General features: G+C 46.4%; 1 long non-coding RNA gene across 1 annotated transcript; it reads right to left on the reverse strand.

The window, feature by feature from the left end:
• Positions 1 to 1,008: 1,008 nt before the first annotated feature.
• Positions 1,009 to 6,919, reverse strand: LOC144139255 (uncharacterized). Its single transcript, XR_013316117.1, has 4 exons — positions 6,817 to 6,919; positions 4,423 to 4,584; positions 4,197 to 4,343; positions 1,009 to 1,211 (listed from the first exon to the last, which is right to left on the reverse strand). It is a non-coding gene; the product is annotated as an uncharacterized LOC144139255 (long non-coding RNA).
• Positions 6,920 to 9,663: the final 2,744 nt, after the last annotated feature.

Raw genomic sequence — 9,663 nt, forward strand, 5'->3', positions numbered from 1 at the left:
TTCCATCCCTCTCCATACTGTAGGCAAATGCCATCCTTGCTCCAATAAAAAGACTCAATCAATCAATCAGGATCTCCACTGGCCTGCGATAAACGCAAACATAAATGAAAAACGGTTTCACTACCGTCACTCTCTGCATGGCGTATTTTTTTTTTAATTTTAGCAATATTCAGCTCCGACACCATAATGGCATTGTGTTCATGAATTTGAAACCGTTTGACCTGCAGTCCGACAAGGTGTTGACATTGCCCGTTAGGCCTCTCGGGTAGTCCTGAGTGTAATATAACAAAAATTATCTTTTACCGTCGTCACCGAGTGAAATCCTAAAAATAGGTTGTGTGCATTCTTGAGTAAAATTTATCATCAAAAATTATTGGATGAATTAAAAAAATATAGTATTCATTGGAGAATCTTTCAAAACACCCATTTTGTCACGAAATGCCTAATCGGCCCAATAGTGTTGGTTAGGAGAAAAGCGTAAATCTACTCTTTAGATATTTATCAGGTCTACACATGTCACCAAAAAGCACTTGGATATGACAACAGGCGAGCGAGATAAGGATAAAGTTAAGAAAACACAACCTCCCCCGTTTCACCGCATGGAGTACAATCTCGAACAATTCCCCCTTAGTGAGCCCTTGCGTAATAACACGGATGTATTCGCTAAGTTTCGAGTGTTTAGGTGTAACACCTCTGGTTGGGCGTCGATGATTCCGTGAGTCAGTCAGTCGAGCGCTTCTCTTTATAGGCATACAAATTGTTACCGTCCATCTGAGATCCTCTGCTAATACGCGTTTAATTTTTTTGGCAACCTCACACGAGCATGGCGTTGCTTAAGACAGGGCACAAGGATGAGCGCTTGAGAGGGGGCCAAATAATGCCGCCCACCAAATACTGCAAAGAGGTTTGGCAACGACGTAAAAGTGCTAGCTTTGTTCTTCTGGTCGCGCAGTATACCGACCCGTACGGTGGAAAATGAACTTACTATATTGAAAACGAAACTCCTGCCTCGGTATTTATCAACGTCTTCGTTATGTCGGTGTACACCTCGAGACTCCTGTCTAATCCGGTAGGCAAGCCGCGTCTCTGTTCTCCGGACATAGACTCGTAAAATAGGTAATCGCACAGGCCATCGTCGGGGTACGCACTTCCCTCGGTGACACTGCTGCTCACCGCGCACACCAAGCTGCCCCTGTCGAGGGTCGGTTCCCCTGCGGACATTTAAGAGTTTGAAAGAAAGGGTGGAAGAGAGCGGAATCTATAGGCAGAAAAGATAATTATCACTTCAAGCAGCATGGCGCAGTTCAGACACAGACCCCCACCACAGACTTACCTCCATCTTCACTCCTTGTCACCCAAGAAAGAAACTACCAAAATCACCCCCGCAATGCACGACGCCTGTTCAAAAACTGCTGAAAGCACAATACCACTCATTACAAAAAAATTTGCCGGATATAGGAGCATGGCTGGTGGCGCCATGGCATCTGTGGGGAAATTTATTTGGACTGTCCCTGCGTTACTAAAAAGATGGCAACTCTTAGCTTTATTCAATCTATTCCGGAAGCACAGTCGGCCCCTATCGGAGTGTCATGAACTGCACTTGCGCCGTTAAGCCCTGCATGGATAACGCAGTTCACGTATGGCGTGTGGTACTTATTACTCTGAGAGGCATCCTGAAGGGGTACCGCAATCGAAGGTAACAGGCTTCGAAATGGATTCTCCCTTCTGGCTTCTTTAGCCAAATTTGCTAAATGTTTTGCGCCAAGCTATTGCACTGACCTTTTTCTGCACGATGGGCACGTCAGGCGCCGAGCAGACAGAAGAAAGCATGCACCTAGCTTCAACTCAATTTTTTTGTCAGCCGCATTGTAGACAGCTAGTTGAAATAGAAGTACTGAGCGTTAAAGACGAAGTTTTTAAGATGCTAATCTTTCTTAGGCTACCTTGTTTTGGTAGCCTAAAGGCTAAACTTGTTTTGCCTTGTCTGTGACTCGATCAGCTTTCAAGTAAAAACATTGACAGACAGACAGACAGACAGACAGACAGACAGACAGACAGACAGACAGACAGACAGACAGACAGACAGACAGACAGACAGACAGACAGACAGACAGACAGACAGAATGTGTTCGCGTTTGAATAGCCCAAGAAAGACTATCATATTGAAAAGAACATGAACCCGACCATGGTGGAACTTGCAAAAAAATTCAGAAGGGGGAAGGAGAGGTTCATGTGGTTTCCATGGCGGTCACCTGCTTTTTGTAAATACGAGTTCCAAAAACACCTTCGCCTTCGCATTCTCCTCATCAATATACTATTTAGTAATTTGCCTATTTATTATATTCTTTATTGTTGTTAAGGTATTAAATAGCAAGCCGACTGGCATGTGGAAGTCCAATCATGGCTCTTTGCCTTTGTGACAGCGTTCGACATTTTAAAATGCTGGAACATTTTCGAAGCTTCGTGCAGGGATCTAAAGAAATAACATTGCGTCTTAACTCCAACGTTTCGCTTTATTTAGGGCAATCAAAAAACGCCTCTTGAAGTCCACACTAAGACACGCAACATCTTCGCAGTACTTCGTATGCGTTGTTTACCCATTAAATTAACGTTTGGTGCAGGTTAGCCGAGAGCCCGGGTAACCTAAATACGCTAGAATAGGGGGACACTATTTCAGTTCGGTAAGTTACGAAAGTGAATACGAACCAAGAGTATTATCAACTATTGGTATTCGATGATAACGTTTCTGTCACAACATACACACCAACACACACACACACAACATACACACCAGAGGGCACAGACACCGTAAAGCCGCATGTAACTGTCTTCTCGATGTTCCCGGCATTTGTACCTATCAATCAAATTCCAATCAATCAATGAAACTCTCGTTTGATTGATTGATTGATTGATTGATTGATGAGTGATTGATTGATTGATTGGTCAATTGATCGATGAATTGATTGATTGAGGAGTGATTGATTGATTGATCGATAGATTGATGTATTTATTGTTGATTGAGGAGTGATTGATTGATTAATTGATTGATTGATTGATTGATTGATTGATTGATTGATTGATTGATTGATTGATTGAGCGATCGACCCATTCATAGATAGACTTCACATGGCTTCTTTGCCTGCTCTCCCAACGACAATAAAACACGTCGCCATGCTCCTCAAGGGCGGGTAACAAGTGTATTGATCCCAAAGGGGAAGGGACAAAGATAAGAGAGCTTTAATGCGGGGCAGGCTTCCTCTACCCTCTCGCCCCAGCCCAAGAGTGTGTGCTTAAGGTCAGGCGCTGGGCTGCACAATGCACACTCCCACTGCTTTTTAGAGGTAATATTGGGTAATTTTGTAAGGGGGTGTTAAAAACAACCACAAGATAATGTTGAAATATTCGAAACAATCCGAACACCGCAACGAGCACATCGACAATATATGTCATTTTTAGAGGGACTATAGAGAGAAAATACATATTCGCTTAATTTGAAATAACGAGCCTGATATTACTCACGTTCGATCCAGCCACGAAAGTTGTTTTTTCAACGGAGGAAACGCAAGAAGATGTGGACAGTTAGAACCTTCGCTCTACGGTGGCGCACTTTGGGGCATGTGGGACGTGATATGGGCAAGTAGTAAAGGATGGTTATCAGTGTGTTAACTGCAAGTTAGCGCTCAAGCGATACGAAGAAACAGAACTGGGGGCGCCATTACAATATATTTCCTGGCGATGGCTTCAGGCGGCGGCCGCCAACCCCACAAACAATGTTCTGAATCGACATCGAGAAATCTCAGGAAAACGGGCTTGTAGTAGCCACTGCTGGATCTGTTTTCTTTATTATCGTGATGATTAATACACAGTTTTCACTAAAATGGCGTTCTTGTTACACGGTCAAGTATTCTTTTTGAGCCAAACTGCATGGCCCTTTTACGACTGTAGGGACGTTTTGCTTCGGGTTTGTTGTTTGTTTTTCGTTTTACTTTTGCTTTCTTTTAAGTTCTCTGTCTTGCATTTTACGGTTTCACCGCTCTCCGCGAAGTCAAATCCTGCATACACCACTCGCCTGCGCCCATTAGCTTATGGAACCACATGACACACGTTAACGTGTTCTCCAAAATACGGTCATAGAGGAGACATTTTATCTTCCAAAAGCCCCCACTTATTCCAAATATTTCGCACATGGCGCTTACCGCGAGGGTGAGGGCCTCTGCTCCTGTATGGCGCATATGTAGGGGTGGTGGTTGTTGTGGTAGTAGTCGTAGTCGTTGCCGTTGTAGTAGTCACCGTAGTTGTCGTCATCGTGGTTGTCGTCGTAGTTGTCGTGGTGGTGGTCGTCGCTGCCAAACACAGATGCAGTAAAAATAAATACCATTCCACGAGAGACGCCGACAACTGACATTGCAAAGTAAATCTTACTGGTTCTCGTCGCTGTCGAAGATGCCATCGGCGGGCCCACAATCACCGGTGATGGTGAAGTGCCTGCGCTAGCGAACGACGGGCTGGTGGTCGCCGTAGGAAGACTTTCTGCCGTGGACCCATCCTTCCCGCGGGAGAACGTCGTCAAATCTTCGTCATCGCCTGGTAAGCATGGAGGTCACAATTCCAGGACATTCTTTTTTGTTTTGCGCTGTCTTTTTTTTGCGCTGTCTGTCTCAAGCACGCTTTCGTATTCAGTAGCGATAATGCCCCATTCGGTAGTCAAGACGTCTAGATGTGTTCAACGGAGGCCCTTCTTCATGCGCAAAAAGAAACAAAATTCATGTCTAACTTAACACGGCCAAAACGCCGATATTTCTGACAGGCAAGCTTCGTTCTTCAAGGCATATTTGTGGATATGAGACCACCGCGCAAGATATTCGACGTTGAAGATAGTAAAAAGCGATGGATATCTAAATTTAGCGATCAAAGGTCAATATATGTGCTTCGTCAATTTCGTTTTCGTCCCGTCTCATGGTGATGCGTCTCACAGCGGTTACCCCCTGTTCGCTCAAACCTTTAAGCTAGTCAGGGTTTGTTTCGTTCATCAGTTCTGATTCGGAGATAACACCTTGGCAGCTATTGGTGCATTGGGGAGTTACTGTGATATCAAAGTGAGCGAACTTGGTTTGCTTGAGAAGAATATTGGTCTGGTCTTCAGTCTTCGCTTCAATCAGGCGGTCTCCAGAGGTGAGCTTTTTTGCTTCCTAGTTCTAGCCTACCACACTTTCAATAACCTTTGCTACTAAAAACACAGAGTTGCTGGTGATTGGGGTTGCCTTATCATCTTACAGCATTATTAGAAAGCGTGGGAAGTTCTCGGGCTTGTTGAACACAAGGTTTTGCAATCGGTTTGAAAATTGCTTCGGTGGGGCCCTTTTGCGGTGGCCGATCATTTTATTGGGGGGGGGGGGAAGAAAGACGCCATAAAAACATGGAAAATATTTGGCGGCAAGACCAGTCGCCCACCACCGAGCCCAACAAGGGGACGTGGGTTTGCAGCACACGCTAACTGTACGTAGCCGCTATAACCCTATGCTCGGAATCTAGGGTGATGTCTTCGCACAGGGTTAACCCTCGCTACCTGGAGAAAGAAGGGAGAAATGAGGAAGAGATAAGGTTACAGGACAGGGTTAGGAAACAAAAAAAGGAAACGAAACGAATGGAGAAGAGGACAGAAAAAGGCAACTGTCTGATTTCCCCCAAGTCGAGTCTGACCGAGGGCACATTCTACTGGAAGGGGGGGCCAAAGTGGCATGTTGCCTCTGCCAGAGCGCCACGAAGGTGCAGAACAACCCTGGCTTTGGCTCAGCCACCAGGTACCCCTTTTACCCGGACACGGCAAAGCCGTGTCGGTGCTACCGTCACCTTGAATAGACAAGGTGCCCCTGCGGGGAATTTCGTGTTAGTACTTTTTCAAGCTAAATTTTTCGTTACATTGATTGATTGATTGATTGTTTGTTTGATTGATTGATTGATTGATTGATTGATTGATTGATTGATTGATTGATTGATTGATTGATTGATTGATTGATTGATTGATTGATTGATTGATTGATTGATTGATTGATTGATTGATTGATTGTGATGTTTAACGCAGCGACGCTGCACAGGGGATTGGGCGCGCTGTAGTGGAGGGATACGAAATCATTTCGGCCACTTGAGGATTGTTAACAGGATTCGAAATCGGCAACACACGGGCGTTTTTGCTTTTCGCCTCCATCACAGCAGGGGTCCCGGCGGTCGCGAATGGAAATATTTCGTTCCTTGATTTGATTGATTGAAGGGTCTAACGCGCCGACGCAACGCAGGCGATAAGGCGCGCCGTAGTGGAGGGCACCGGATTAATTTTGACCGCCTGGGGATCTCTAACGTGCGCCGAAATCTTGTACACACGTGGGTTTTTGCTTTTCGCCTCCATCAGAAAAGCGGCCACCGCGGCCGGGAATTGAGCCCGTGACGTCGTGTTCAGCAGCTCAACGCCTTATCCACTGAGCCACCGGGGCGGGAAAATCTTTCGTTCCTTGGTGTTCAGGTTACCTTAATGTCTGATACCTATCTTTGTCGAATCCTTTCCTACTGGACGTTTTATTTTACGCAAAGAATCTTGCGCAGCACGCAGCCAGCTAACAGGATAATAATTTCGACAATCTGTTAAACAATGTGCAATAAGTACGCCTCGCGTTTCCCTGAAAATGCAGCTATCTTTTAGCAAGAATGCAACAATTTTTCGGGAAACTTCGGTCATGGTCGTTCCAAACTTCCAGTACTGCACCTTAACTCATTCAGTGCCGCATGTAACAGTAACGCGTATTTTTAACGCTAGAATCTCACCTTTGAGGGTAGCAATGGCAACGACTGCTAGGGATACTACGAGAAGGCACACGACGCCGATGGAGAGCGCCGTGCACCCGAAGAAACCTTGCTCATCCAACCTGCGAAAAGGGGGATAGTGCCATTTCGAGGGACCCTGCAACACTCTTTTAGCAGTGCAAGTAAACATGCACGACGTTTAGCATACACTGCAAGAAAACACGTGCACGTGAAGCGGTGAGCGCGCAAATCACTGAGAAAAACGCAAAAAACCCAACCGCGCTCTCTTCAGTTCTCCTCATTCTGCTCCCCTGACATCGCCTAAACGACGTCATTGAGCCCATGGCTGCCCATTGGCTGCCACTGATCAACTTCGAGGCTTAATTCTCGCATTTCCTGTGACGATCCGCCGTCGTTGGCTGTGTACGAACCTCTTCTATGCCGGAACCGGTACGCACAGGTTTGCCGTTTCTTTTATGTTTTCAATGCGCGCGCAGTTTGAGTGATGAGCTCAATACTTCCTTTTGAACTAGACAACTCGACAACAAACATTTATTGCTTTAAAAACGCCCTGGCAGCCCGAGCACGCGCTTGTGAGCAGGCAGCGATGCCTGCTTTTTTGTTGCACCAGACCGGAACTAGACCCGTCCACGTTGCGGAAGAGAGGAGAAAACTACCTGGCCTGTCATATAGAACGCTGCGAGCAGCCCCCCTCTCCTTGAAAGAAAGCGCAGCTTTCGTCGCGTTGTCCGCGGTCGGGTAGAGAGGAAACGATTATGCGCGTTTTCTCATCGCTCGTAGTTCCTGTGATAGTGAACAAACTTTCATAATTCTTGCGGGAGGATATTGCTGGCACAGTAGACTTTACCCCTAAATACATTCCTAGTAGTCGATGGTAAGTGCTGCAGGGCCGCTCAAAATAAACTCAAAATTTTATGAAAGGCAAGCTTAAAAAATAGCTGACGATTACGATACTCCCTAAGGCGAAATTTCAGCGCAGCGCAATCTGCAGCCGGCTCGGCAATGGCGCATGGATTTTGCGTTTCAGGTGGTAATCGCGTCATCAGCAAACATACGACGGCAGGCGCTTTACTCTGGCGTTATCTCACATCGCGTCGCCGCCGGAGAGTATTTCTCAGAAGACCTTAGCATGCCACTCTCACCCTCACATCCTACTTTATCTTTAGTTGCCTCTTTTTCTTGGGTACAGCGAGGCCGATGGGGAAGGGCGAGTGCAATTTACAGAAGCGGGCGATTATGAGCTGCGCTTTAAAACGGCGCCCACGCACCAAGTACAGATGGTTAACCAGCGAAGATTTAACGCACGGTCGGGGTTTACTTGTGAATTACTCCTTACGCTTCATTAAGTTCTCCATCGTTTTACGTTCCGGGTTTGTTGTATTTTCTTTCGTTTCCGCATCTACTGGCTGCGTCGCAGATCATAGGCTTCCTGCTCCTATGAACAACGAGTGATGCGTGGCCTATACCCATTTTGGTAAACGTGCGGCCGGTGTTCGTGAGGCATTCCATTGCACGCGCTTTTTAAGTGCAGATCACTTTATGGGATCACCCTGCCACCGTACCTCGCTCTCTGGACCCAAGTAGAGCCACGCGGCGTTCCGTCGTAGCGCCTGCCGTCACGGCGTTAACAAGAGGCTTCGAAAGACAATTGGTTTATATAGTCATAAGCGTTCGAAACTCGTGAAATACTCGCTCTTGTCACACATTTCCCCGTTGTTTAGCCCAAAAAAAGCTGTAGGCACTTTTGACGCAACCTATCCGTAATTAACCGGCGACGTCCACGTTTGTTTAGTTGGGAATGCTCTTTGGTTGTTTTTTCCGATAGTAAGTGAGAAAAGTGGCAGTGCAACGCTGGCGCGTGCGGGAGGAACAGAAAGCACAAAGAGGGGCCACGTATCTGCTCTTTTCGTTGAAAATGTCGTTAGAATGCGATAGTCTCTGTAGATATTTGCCAAGGAAATGCCCCAGTTTGCTTTCCCGCTCACTTCCCATGCTGTTCTGTACCGTCGCGCTCATCCCAAGGTAAACACACTAATGGTTTTCACAAGGCGTATTGAATTCACCGCATTCCACTGCGACAGGCCGGGTTCCACGATGCAAGCGCTGCAGTACGGCGGAGACGCGCGAGAATCGAGGCGGCCGAATTGTATGTTCATAGAACCGTGTGACCGTGCTCCACGTGCATTCGAAGCAGAATGCGGAACCTAGCTTGTGGAAGTTGGTTGCTGTTGCCGCGTGATTTTTTATATGACCCCAGGAGGTGGAGCGGGCAACAGCAGCCGCAGTTTTTTGCAGTAGATGGAGGATATCACTGGCTATCGAAAAACCAAGCAACCATGAATTTTTTAATAAAGGAACAGTAAATATCCCTCGTGTACAAATTTCCTGTCTTATATTTGCGTAATGCCTTGTTCTTGTTCAACAATGTTGACAAGTATGAACATAAAAACCAGGCTTAGACGTTTACATTTCGCTGTGAGTATATAAGACTATTGCGCAATATCTGCTTTACTTTGGCCGGGTGGCTGCATCGAGTCACAGATAGACAGACAGACCAAAATTGCTCGGTTTAAGTAGCCCAAGAAAGAGTATCGTCTTTAAAAGAACAGAACTCCCACTGGCGCAGTTCCAGGCAGGGGGCGTGCGAGGACTGCAAAATCCGGAAATTTGAATTGCAATAGGCGGTAACAGTGAGTGGATAACGGCGCTACAGCCCATAATGTCGAATCACTGCTCTTCCTTCCCGACACCTTTCACATTGAGTGGAACGGCTTTAAATTTTTACTCTATGATATGCGTAGACGTCAAGGAGGTTGATGGATGAGTGAACAACGATCGCATGTCAGG

This window comes from Haemaphysalis longicornis, unplaced genomic scaffold (assembly GCF_048455015.1).
Source record: "Haemaphysalis longicornis isolate Haplotype H1 unplaced genomic scaffold, Haemaphysalis longicornis Haplotype H1 scaffold_5, whole genome shotgun sequence".
Taxonomy (NCBI): Eukaryota; Metazoa; Arthropoda; class Arachnida; order Ixodida; family Ixodidae; genus Haemaphysalis; species Haemaphysalis longicornis.